We start from the raw sequence: 12,426 nt of genomic DNA, 5'->3' as shown, positions 1-12,426 counted from the left end.
CCCGGTTCGGCCGCTAGAGGGTTTCAAAGTTGACCTTGGTTTTTTGTAGTTTTTCTCAAAGATCTCAGGAACGCTTCAAGTTAGAGATCTAAAATTTTTATCACAAACGCACCTCGAGGGGATGCAACTTTTACCTTTAATGCGTTTTTCGTACCAGGTACCGTTTGTCTTTGAAAAATTAAAAACAAAAATTGTCAAAAAATTTTAGAGGCTGGTTGGTACCTTTGAATTTAGTTAAAAAAAAATTTTGAATTTTTGAAATAAACTTTCACTGTCTAAATTGCTTCAAGTTAATGATACAAAAATGACGTAAGTGACATTTGTTAAAACTGTCATTTTTTAATGGTTCCACGCACTGACAACCGTCAAAATTGATATAATTTTCAGGTCATCCCCAAAACCGTGACAGTTGGGGCAAAATGAGCGTCAGGGTGATACAGGGTCTCTCAGATTAACGGCTGAGTACAGGGTGTCCCAAAAAAGTGAAAAACAACTTTTAGTTTCCGGGAAATATCTCCAAAACTGTCAAAAAAGATCAAAATTGTCTAAAAGCTTAACTTTGACGCCCTCTAGCGGTCAAACTATCACCCCAATGACCTTGTTTGAACATACCATAGAAAAGCCGTTTTCTTCAGTGACCTTTTGTTGCAACTATTAAAATAACAGAGTTATTTTAGGTTAGGTTATGTTAGGTTAAGTTAGGTATTAACTTTTACTATACTAATACTTACGATTTCAGCTATCTTTTCACTTCAATCACTTTTGGTCGTCAACTGTTAAATAAGCAAGTTATGGAAAATATTTGGAAAAAGTGCAAGAAAATTTCAAATCAAAAAAGAAAATTTCAGCTCAAATTAGGAATTGAATTTAATAATAAAAAAACATTTTTCTTTAATTTAATTTTTAATAACTGTTTTTTACTAGGTTTTTTATTATTATTGAACAACTATTTTCAATAAAACATGTTATATTTTTCAACCGTTATGTAGAATCCATAATTACAACAAAAAATGGGGGTTCTCATTTAAAAATGTCAACTAAAAGGTCATATATCAATTTTGAGACAACCTGTATATCAAATTTTTTCTCCGTGCCGCAACTCCCTAATTGATAGCAGGGGATTTAAAAAAACTTTGCTAAGCTACACAATGGTGGAAACTAACCTTTGAATCCGTCAAAAATGGCGGAGTTACCAGCTCTTAATACGAAAATTAAAGTTTTACTTTACTGTTAGCATTTGCTACATTTCTCAAATAGAAAATATAAAGCAAATTCCAAAAGCTACACAGTGGTAAAAATTATTATACAGGGTGTCTAAAAAGTCTGGAATATTGCAAATATCTCGAAAACTGCTGATTTTATTTTTCTCAAAATTTGCGTCTTGTTATAGTAAATAACAGCGCATGACGTGAGGGTGAAATGAGGTTCGCAAGTATACAGGGTCAGTCACAAAGTATACCAACTTTCTTAATTCAAACCTAACACACTGTATATTACTTCAGATTTTAAGAGTACTTATAAAGGCCAATTCAACGATATACGATTTTTATTTTTTTTTTGATTTTTTTTTTGTACCTGCCTATAACAATGATAGGTGTAACAATGACAGCTAACGTCAATATAATGTTAAATTAATTGGCAAATTTTCCTATTACTTAAAATGGTGTTTTTGAGTGAGAAGGAAAAGACTGACATCTTAAGTATCCTTCTCACTCAAAAACACCATTTTAAGTAATAGGAAAATTTGCCAATTAATTTAACATTATATTGACGTTAGCTGTCATTGTTACACCTATCATTGTTATAGGCAGGTACAAAAAAAAAAAAAAATCAAAAAAAAAAAATAAAAAAAAAATCAAAAAAAATAAAAATCGTATATCGTTGAATTGGCCTTTATAAGTACTCTTAAAATCTGAAGTAATATACAGTGTGTTAGGTTTGAATTAAGAAAGTTGGTATACTTTGTGACTGACCCTGTATACTTGCGAACCTCATTTCACCCTCACGTCATGCGCTGTTATTTACTTTAACAAGACGCAAATTTTGAGAAAAATAAAATCAGCAGTTTTCGAGATATTTGCAATATTCCAGACTTTTTGGACACCCTGTATAATCTCTGTAACAGATCAAACTGCGTTTTAAGTTTGACAGGCAGTTAAAGTTCTCCATATGATAACTCGATTATTGTTAGCATTTGCTACAATTCTCGAACAGGGAATATAAAAAGGATTTCAAGGGCTACACAGTGATCAAAATTAGACTTCTGTAACATTTCAAATTAAGGAGCTACGAGCTGTCAAAGTTTGACAGGCAGTTAAACTTCTCCATGTGATATCTGCCTAATTTTTAGCATTTGCTATAATTGTCGAATAAGAAATTGAAACAAATCCTGTTTAAGAGCTGCACAGTGTTTATCATCCTGTTTTATCAGAATGAGTTAAAATGAGAGAGACATTGTAAACACTCTAGTAAACACTGACGCCAAAATACGTCTTAGGCTTCTGTAACTGTCAAAATAGCAGATTTACGAGCTGTCAGTGTTTGACAGCAGATTTAAGTGGTCCATGCAATATGCCCATGTCCAGAACGTGTTTCCTGATATTTAGGAAAGTTTTGTCGTTTTGTCGAAAAATATACATAAATTTGAACAAATACTAAAATAAGTTAAAATTGAATTTTCTATTAATATTTTTTCAATCGAGTCAAACCATAAATCGTACACAACTAAAGAGTTTTAATTTGAGTATTGATCTGAAAATGAAAAGTTATTCCAGCAAATCTGCCTGATCTTCTGATTTTCTTCTTACTTTGAACTCTGTCATGTGGTAAAATTTTCGGGGGTAATATCCCTAGTGCATTTAATTTTTCCGGAAAAATTCGATGCACGAGGGATATTTGGTAAGATTATTTCCTGAGTTAAATAAACATTTTATTTTAATTAAAACAATAAGAACAATAATTAATAAGAACAATAACTTTCAAGCTAGAAAGGGTAACACTATTCTTTATGTTGCTGTGAGGAGTGTGACATTTTTTCGAATTTTTTTCCGAAAAAACTGCTGACAGCTAAGTTGACAGTTGTTAAGTGATTTTTCCACTTAAAATTTACATTTGTTATACTAATTCTTGATAGCGATTGGTCAAAATTGATAGGAAGGAAATAATCTGAATAAAACTACTTACAGGCGGTATATAAAAGATCACCAGACACTGTTAGATTAGATGACTAGAAACAAAGCTCATAATTTTTTGTAATTATCATCAAACGCATCGACATAATTACTGAAATTGTATGTTATTTTGAGAAAAAAAACAGAACAGACAAACCATCATAAACCTACCGTGTACACGATAGCGATTATTTGGAGGACGTAATGAGGAAGTAGTGAATTAGGTTGCCCATACACAATTTAACTTTAATTTGTGTACTCTACTACTTGGCTAACTAAACATGCTAGTGTAGTTTTTTTTTAAGTAATTCTGAACCAAAATTAATTAAAAATTTATTATCACTCTTGGAAGACAATTAGTCTGGAAAAATAGTCGGCTTATCGTAACTTAACTGAAACCATCAGTTACAAAAGCATTGTATATAATGAAAGATAAACAATGTCGTATATCGTAGAAAAGCATCACGGAGGTCGAGTCTTAAAACACGGTCTTTTATGTGACCTGTGACCGACTGAATAATACATTTTGTATTTATTTTTAGGGTCTTTCATAAAGTTATAATGTTGGTGGTTTGCTTGACTTGAAATTGTCACTAACAGCTAACAACACGAGTCCAATCCATTCTAATCAAGGAAGACGTTGTAGACAGACACACGCTACGACGCCTACTTATCTATTTGTATTAACTTTAATTTATTCTAGGCATTTTGCTAATCAAAAATGATGCTTTATTGTTCTTTATGTGCCACTATCAACACGGTCAACCCAAAAATGATATAAAAGTAAAAAACTTCTTTATTTTTTAATCTTAGATGATAAATAACGGAATAACTAATCACAAGCTCCATTCTACTCTCATTGTTTAGAATGTGAGCTTGCCAACACAATATTGATAACCGCATATTCGTAGTCAAAATATATTTCTTATTCTGATGTATTTAGGCGCCAATACAATACCTATAGACTATACCATATTAGCAATTATTACTAATCAACATCCAACTAGGACGATAAACGTTTCTAAACAAATCCAAATAAAGCAATTAATTGTTCTTGTACTCAAGAACATGGTCTTTATTCTGTGCAATTGTCGATTATTTGTTGAATTGTGCTCGAAATGAAAACTATTATTTTGGACTAGTTTTGATTTAGAATAGTTTACACTGCTAACTCAAACCGTTCTCGAGATATTTAGACAACGCGGAGTAACTTAGAAGTGCCTGCTCAATGTCACGTGATACCTCCAGTTATTAGCTACCTACGATCATATGATATGTCTCTATATGGAATGTTTAAAATAATCAAGTTATTCGCGACTTTTTGGCAAAATGTGTAATTTTGTCCAAATGAAGGTCATAGAAAACATTATAAATCTAGATTTATATGTCGATAGAACTGTTTGAAGTCACGTTTTGACAGATTGTACATACCTATTATGATAATTTTTAGAGAGGGCGTTTTGCACGGCACAGTAGATATGTTTTGCTAAGCCGGTTATATTTGGTGTGCTTTCACATTAAACAACAAAAACTCTAGATTCTAGAATAGTTTACTCCCTTATTTGTCAAAATGTCATAGAAAACAAAAGATAAAGCAGATTTCTGGCTTTCCAAAAATATTCCCACATGAGCTGATTCATCGCACCGTTTGACCTCTATAGGGGCGTCAAAGTTCCTTCACCATAAAATGTAAAATGTTTTATTGTTTTTCTATTTGTTAATATCAGGTTTTGATAAAAAAGGTGTATACTATAGTAAATAATTAGTAAATCGGACTATAATGGTGAATCTGCTTTTACCAACGCAAATACAATTTCGTAAGCTCTAAATAAGTTGGGGTTTCTTTCGGGATTAGGAAACTTAAACCTGCTGCTGCTCTTGGTTCATAATCTGACACCCTCATATCACTCACAAAACTCACGAACAACACAAATATGCAACTTTAACTTTACTTTTAATACCTTTTAGCACTTTAGTGAACGATATTCAAAAATTTTAATTTCAAAATAGATGTCATAGCGACAACAACAATGACAACTAGGAAATTAGTCGTTTTCTTTCGGATCTAAACGCTATATGTCACGTGGCCTGCGTATAATTTTGTAATCATGGGGTCATGTGATTTTTAGAAAAAAATAAAGTGGTTCCCTCCGGTGGCGGATTCTATCGAAATAGTTTTTGATCAAATGTCAAATTTTATATCTTCATACACCGCCCTCTATGCTAGAAAGCCTAAAATGTCACTTTTAAAAGCAGGGTTAGCGGTTTTTGTTTTATACACAAACGTATGCAGATGCAGTAAAAAATATGTTTTTTTTAATTGTTTCGTGTAGTTGATTGCAAGTTTTGTGAGTGAAAAATCAAAAAAAGATTAATTCCTGATCCAGATATGTATAGATAAAGCTTTTTTATACACAATCAAGTCCAGCCTAAACAAATTGGTTAGAACATTAGTCCTGGAAAGTACAACAAACAGCAAACTAGTTTAAACACTGTTCAATGTAAGAACATCTGTAAATCCTTGAAACTAGGTAAGCAAAACTGGTAAATGGTTCTTATGTTATTACCAAGAACATTCATTCAAAATTATTTTTGTTGCTCTCACATTGAAGGATGCTTTAAAATGTAACTCACATACCTGTGCATGTAACAAGTACCTAATAAGTTTACTGTACTAGAAAGCACTTGTACCTACCATTGAGTATAGTGTTGGAGTAAAATCATCCCACTTCAAAGTGTTCAACCACTGTTGAGTTAGATCCGGTTTTTTGTAAAGTAAAACTGACACGGTTGGGCTTTTTTCTGAATTGCTGTTACAATGTGGCTTGAAAAACTTATGAACTGCAGCAAACAAAAATAACTTACGTAAATAACCTCAAGTTTTGATTTTAAATCGTAAAAATTCATTTAATCCTCAAAAAACTCAATTTCCACAATACAAACAAACGCAAACTGTCATCACTATTTCCGCCATATTGGAATTTTTGACAAGCGCCTTCTAGGTTTTCTAGTATAGTAGGCGGTGCTTCATAGCCTCCTATCTAAATTTATAATGTTTTCTATGATGAAGGTATTTCTTGGCTTTCTATACTAGACCGTCGCCATATTGGATTTAGGATTTAGGCCTGTCAAGGCGGCCATTTTAACTAATTTTGGCATGAAGAACACGAATCTGGTGTCCGTCAATCACATTGTCTATTTTGTCATTTATAAAGCAAATCATAAGTTGTCATAAATCACTGAAATTCAAATAAAATACACTATTTCGTGTAAAAATCCAATATGGCGTTCATAACAAAAAAAAGGTTGATGATGACTGATGACGAAACGTCGGACGGCAAATTTGCAACCGACGTCGTAGGCAATGAAAAGATGCTTTTAGTTTTAGGTTTTCACTTCAAATAAGGTTAGAAATAAATAAAAACAAAAAATCAAATTTTGCACATTTGGATTCCTTGTAAAATTCTTATTTAACAAAATAATCAAATTAAGGACAAAACATAAATTGTTGCTATCGGCAATAATTGTCTAATTACTGTAATAATAAAGTAACCAAAATTGGCCTAAGGGAAGTCAAAGCTGTAAGTAAATTATGAAGTAAAAGCTCAAATAATCCCAGAAAAAATATCACCAAATGCTGTTCAAATTAGGATTTGTAAAAGTGGGTTTAATCGACTTTTTTTAAATAAAAACACCCTGTTAAACAACGCTTTTATTATTCTGTCAATTCCCTTTAACTTTTACTAAGATGTCTTTAGGCTTTGCTTGTTTAGGCGATATTTTCATTTTTCTTAATTATTGCCTAAAAATGCGTTAAAATAAATAAACATTGTGTCAACCATCTCTAGTTGTAAGAAATTCATATTTTAGTATAATAAAGTTTAATTATTTATTAAAAGCCAAACAATTAAGTATCTATTACCGATACAATTGACAGCTAAATATATGCTAAATTTATTTTATTATTTAGATATCTTAATAGTTGAAGGGAATTCACATAGGGAGTAAAATACAAGGCAAATACATTTAAAAAAATCAAATTTTGTAAAATATTTTGTCATTTTGTAAAAAACTAAACACTGGTTCACATGCAGAATTTTACAAAAAATCCAAATAGGCAAAAATATACAGGGTGTTGTTTTGGTTGAAGACCAAATGATCGTGATCAACTTTCATATATTTTTCTGTTTAATCTAAAATAACAACAACCTTGTCACATTTTTGCGCAACCCTGTATTAGACATTAATTTATAATACAAAATACTGTAAATAATTGCAATAATAAATATTCGTGTCAATTGTCATTTACCAAAAACAGAAAACAAAAAAATGCAAACTATATTTTCTGCACCGCTCAAACCGACGCACTAATAATAATTGAAAAAGGACAACGTTAATAACCTCTCAACATATTGTTCGAGAGAATTGCCTCCATTTAATCAATCTAGTTGGATGTGTTGCATGTCAATGACGTCACCGTTTTAGGTTGCTAACTTAATTCAGTGAAACACACTGGCACTGATGAACAGAAATGACAATTTTTTTACGGCCACCGAATATTATTGGGAATAAAGACGGACATGGACGTTTGTTTGTATGGAGGCCTTATATTAATTGGCGGTAATTAAAATTTTTGCGTCGATAAGTGGTTTAAAGAGTTTTATTAAAACAATTGTTTTTAATTCAATATTGGTGCAATTTTGAAATAACATGTCCGGTAGGTATTACAAGCTATAATTGACGTGTATGTGGCTTAATTTTACATAACATAATAATAATATATCTGTATAATCGGTCTTGAGTGAATGTTTTATTTTCGTTTTATCAGTTCGGTTCGCAACCTTATAAACTCACTATGAACAAACACCCATGATTATTGTGATTTAATTCGTGTGTTTGTTTCAATTTACGCCATATTGTATACATCCATTAAAAATTCGATAATGTTTATTCCAGTTTGAGATATTTTAAATTAAAGCTGATTTTTAAAGCGACTGAAAGGTCTTATCGAATTAAGGGCGGAACCACACAAAGATACCCATTACTTAACTAAAAAAAGGTCCAATTTCAATACTTAAGGGCTTCTGGGTTTTGTCTGTCGATTGTCGGTCGTCTACTGGTTTATTTTGTGTCGGCAGTTCTGATAATTGAGTTTTTTTTTTCCAGGCACCCTTTATTTTAGACTGATCCTGTTTATTATCGTCACTTACCGCCATAGTTTTAAAATTGCCACTTATGTTTATTATAATGGCTAGAATTGTTTAGAAACAGACTTTACAGTCAAATGTTGAGTAGGAATAACTGAATTGAAAAAATTCAATGGTAGTCAATTTTGAAATAGAAATGCTCAACAAGTATGAATACAGGGTGTCCCACGACGAAAGACATCGATTCATATTGGAAAAAGTATAAATAGGAGAGTTTTGAAAATTAGGCAGGATACTGATGTTGGCATGCCTAATCTGACTAAAATATTTTCAAGATGGTTGCACTTCCGTTTATACCGGAAGTCGATCACAACTTTCTTATTTTAAATAGAACACCCTATATATTATTACATATTTGGATTCCTCACAAAATTCTGACCAACTTTTGTGTACAATGCCCTATGCCTATATCTAGCCGTTTTCGAAATATTTGATGTTTTTCCAAAAATATGACAGTTGCAACGCTCAACATGTACTCTGTCAAAACCGTATTTCATTTTGCAATGAAACTTTGGGTTATTGTAAATAACGGATCGTTTTATTAAACTGAGGGTGCGTAATGACTCATTTGGTTTTATACAGGGTCGTCAAAAAAAAATCATAAACCTGCCACTAAAAAAATGAAAAACTTCAAGTTTTTTAAATAGAAACCCACATTTTTTATGACGGAATCATTTTGAGCATTAAAAATTACTATACGTTTCAATTTACTTGCTTATACCTAAATCCAACAATTATTATTAAGTTGAGTTTGGTTTTGTAAATTCAATTTAAGATTTTAACGTTTTCTAAATGATAATGTAATATTATCATCTCTCAGACGAAGATATTGAATTATTCGTCAAGCAAATTGATCTTTTAAATAAAAACCAAAGTTTCAAAAAAAGGTACCAATGCTGTTAACGCTTCGATTACTCTTTAAATCTGTAACGAACCACAAATTTAACCTAATAATACCTGCTGACAAATTAAAAATATATAAAAAAAAAAATTTCCGATCCATAGATGTAGGTGTGGTGGTTGAGCAGATCAATGAATCAGAAAAGACGGTTTGATGGGTATTTTTTATCAATTTTTTCAAGGTTTTATGGTGTTCTTTTTGATACCCAATCACCCAACTAAGCTTTTTAAGGAATGTCAACTCCAATTTTTTCTATATCATCAAATATTTCTGTACGTAATTCCGTGTTTACTTTAAGACTGTTGACCCATTAAGGCTATGCAAAGTGATATTTTCATTAAATTAGGGAGGTACCACCGAATGTTTTCACATACAGGTACACATAACCGTTGTACAAAAAGCCTTTTAATACAGGTGATAGCGGAAGCGGATCTCTGGTATGGTGAACCCGGGATTTGGAAGCGGCACAAGTGAGTACATTTGACTATACCCGAAAATACAGGGTGTTACAAATTATCAGCCAATCTGTTAACCCCAGATTACTTGAACAAAGTATGTGTTTCATAAAATCAGAATTCTTTTTTCTGCAATGTGTATTTGTTTTTACTCCAAAATGTAGGAAAATAGTATTATGGTATGGTCCATTTATTTTTCCGTGGCGGTTACGTCATCATTTGCCTTTCTTGTCTATTACATGCGTTCCGAGCGCGATAGAATTTTGACGTCATCTAGTCACGTCGGCAATGAATCAGGACGACAAGGCTCGGAAAATCGGCCGCCATTGTTGACAAAAAGTAAACAAAAAGACATCTTCTATTTTTGATAAACATTTTACAATATTTTAAGGAGTATTTTGATTTACCTGCGATACTACGTGTGAGACTAGATAATGTGTGTGTGTTTCGGTAGTCAGTTTTGAAAATGCCACCTTCTTAATACACTTTACAACTGTCAAGGGGCCCAGTGAAACATTCTGAAGGAACTAGAGTTTGTGGAACAGAAAAGGATGGCTTTTCTAATAGAAAACACTGTCACAATGAAACAGTCCATATATTTACTTACTCCCAAGAAGAGTTTTTACAAGAACACTACAAAAACCAAGTTTATTCAAGCCAGTGGTTCTCAAAGAAACATAGATATAGAGTAAAGGTGTATTTAGCAGAAGCTGACAAGGTGAGTTACCTAATATTATAAAAAGGACTCTGGTAGAGGTATTAATGAGCTGCTAATACAGGGCGTCCGCCGGGAAGGTATACTACTTTGTTTGTTTATAATTTTTGATTAAATGAAAGAGAATGGATCTTATATTGATAAATGTTTTATTTAATGTCGACAATTATGTATGGAATACAATATCAGATAAATGTCCGCCTCTGTAAGCCTCACAAATGCGAGCCCTTTTGAGCACATTTTTCATTACATTCTCACACATTTCACGCGGTATTTCATTAATTTCATCACGAATATTTTGTTTGAGTTGCTCAAGCGTTTCTGGTTTGTTTGCATAAGCCTTGCTTTTTAGATATCCCCACAAAAAGAAGTCCGGAGCAGTTAAATCAGGCGACCGTGGAGGCCAATCAACATCACCATTTTTTGAAATAACTTGTTGTGGAAAGAGGTCTCGCAGTAATTCCATTGTAATCCAGGCTGGATGCGATGTGGCACCGTCTTGTTGATACCACATGTTGATCAAGCCCAAAGCATGCAGTTGTGGCGTTAAAAAGTTTTCAATCATATCACGATATCGCTCCCCATTCACAGTTACCGTTACGCCGTTTTGATTTCCAAAGAAGTAAGGTCCAATGATTCCTCCTGATCAAATTGCACACCCGACTGTCACTTTTAATGGATGTAAAGGTGACTGATGAATAATTTGAGGGTTTTGCATTGCCCAGAACCGACTATTCTGGTTGTTCACATATCCATTTAAATGAAAATGTGCCTCGTCGCTCATTATGATTTTTTCATGAAAATCGGGGTTGTCATGGGCGAGCTGTAACATCCTATTGGCATATGTACGGCGGCGTAAATGGTCTTGTGGAAGAAGCTCTTGTATCAACTGAATCTTAAATGGAAACAAATGCAAATCCTTGTGCAAAATTGTGGCCAAACTTGTTCTTTGAAGACCAAGCTCCTGAGCACGGCGTCGAATTGAGGTTGATGGATTGTTTTGAACACTTTCTTGAGCAGCAGTAATGTTTTCAGCCGATCTTGCAGTACGTTGTTGGCACGTTGTTTCTCCCAAAAATTTCACGTAACTTTCTCATCGTCACAGTAATCGATGATTGATTTTGATAAAATGTTTTAACGATTAAAACACGTTGGTTTATCGAATATTTTTCCATAATAAATTTGCCACGTGTGTACTTCACGACTGCCAAATATGAACTGTCAAGACTAACATTTACCACAATGGCGGCAAAACAAAGTAGTATACCTTCCCGGCGGACACCCTGTACTAAATACCTTATGTTTCAGGTACCTTTATTTGCCTAATTTGGAGTTTGCCTATCATGCTTTGAATGGGTTCAAATTTAAAAAGTCCCATTATCAATTGCTCTAAAAGACTCTAAACAAAAGGTGTTTGAAGGTATGGTTATAATGGTGTTGTCAAAATCCATATGCAGAGTGTTGACAAAACAAATTTCTAATAAGTGTCAGGTAATATTAGAAAGATACAAGTTACTTAATACATAAATTTGATCAAATGCCATTATTTTGCAAAATTAGCCCTTATAAAGTTTGCCATATCTTCTCTGACTATAAGGCTAGAAACAGATGGTGCTACTGTTAAATACTTTTACATCAGATAGTAGGTTAAATTACTATTTTAATTGTATTATTTACACACTATGAAATATACAAATAAAATCTTTAAAAAGTACACTCAAGTTTCTTTTTTATCTAAGAAGTCTAGTTTTCTTCATAAACAATCATAAAATTAGATAATTTCTTTAACTGAGGTACCTACCTGCTCTTACAATAAATTGAACTCAAATTGAAAAAAACATGTTAAATAAATCACACAACAAAACCAAATTGATATGTATTTAATGCTGGGTAAATTTACAAAAGGAAATAAATAAGCAATCTATATCACAAAACCAAGAAGCAAGTTCTTAAAACACCAACAATTCTGTTATAAGTT

The 12,426-nt window shown here is 32.4% G+C and overlaps 1 protein-coding gene and 1 long non-coding RNA gene across 5 annotated transcripts in view; one reads left to right on the top strand and one right to left on the bottom strand.

Moving 5' to 3' along the window:
• sev (receptor protein-tyrosine kinase sevenless) overlaps positions 1–12,426 on the bottom strand; it is a 51,309-nt gene that overhangs the window by 32,467 nt on the left and 6,416 nt on the right. The window lies entirely within an intron of this gene.
• On the top strand, positions 9,940–12,045 carry LOC145738587 (uncharacterized). Its single transcript, XR_014180815.1, has 3 exons — positions 9,940–10,072; positions 10,125–10,451; positions 11,757–12,045. It is a non-coding gene; the product is annotated as an uncharacterized LOC145738587 (long non-coding RNA).

This window comes from Ips typographus, linkage group LG1 (genome assembly GCF_016097725.1).
Source record: "Ips typographus isolate SLU linkage group LG1, UJ_Ityp_2.0, whole genome shotgun sequence".
In the NCBI taxonomy this organism is placed as follows: Eukaryota; Metazoa; Arthropoda; class Insecta; order Coleoptera; family Curculionidae; genus Ips; species Ips typographus.
This window is presented reverse-complemented; position numbering and strand designations above follow the sequence as displayed.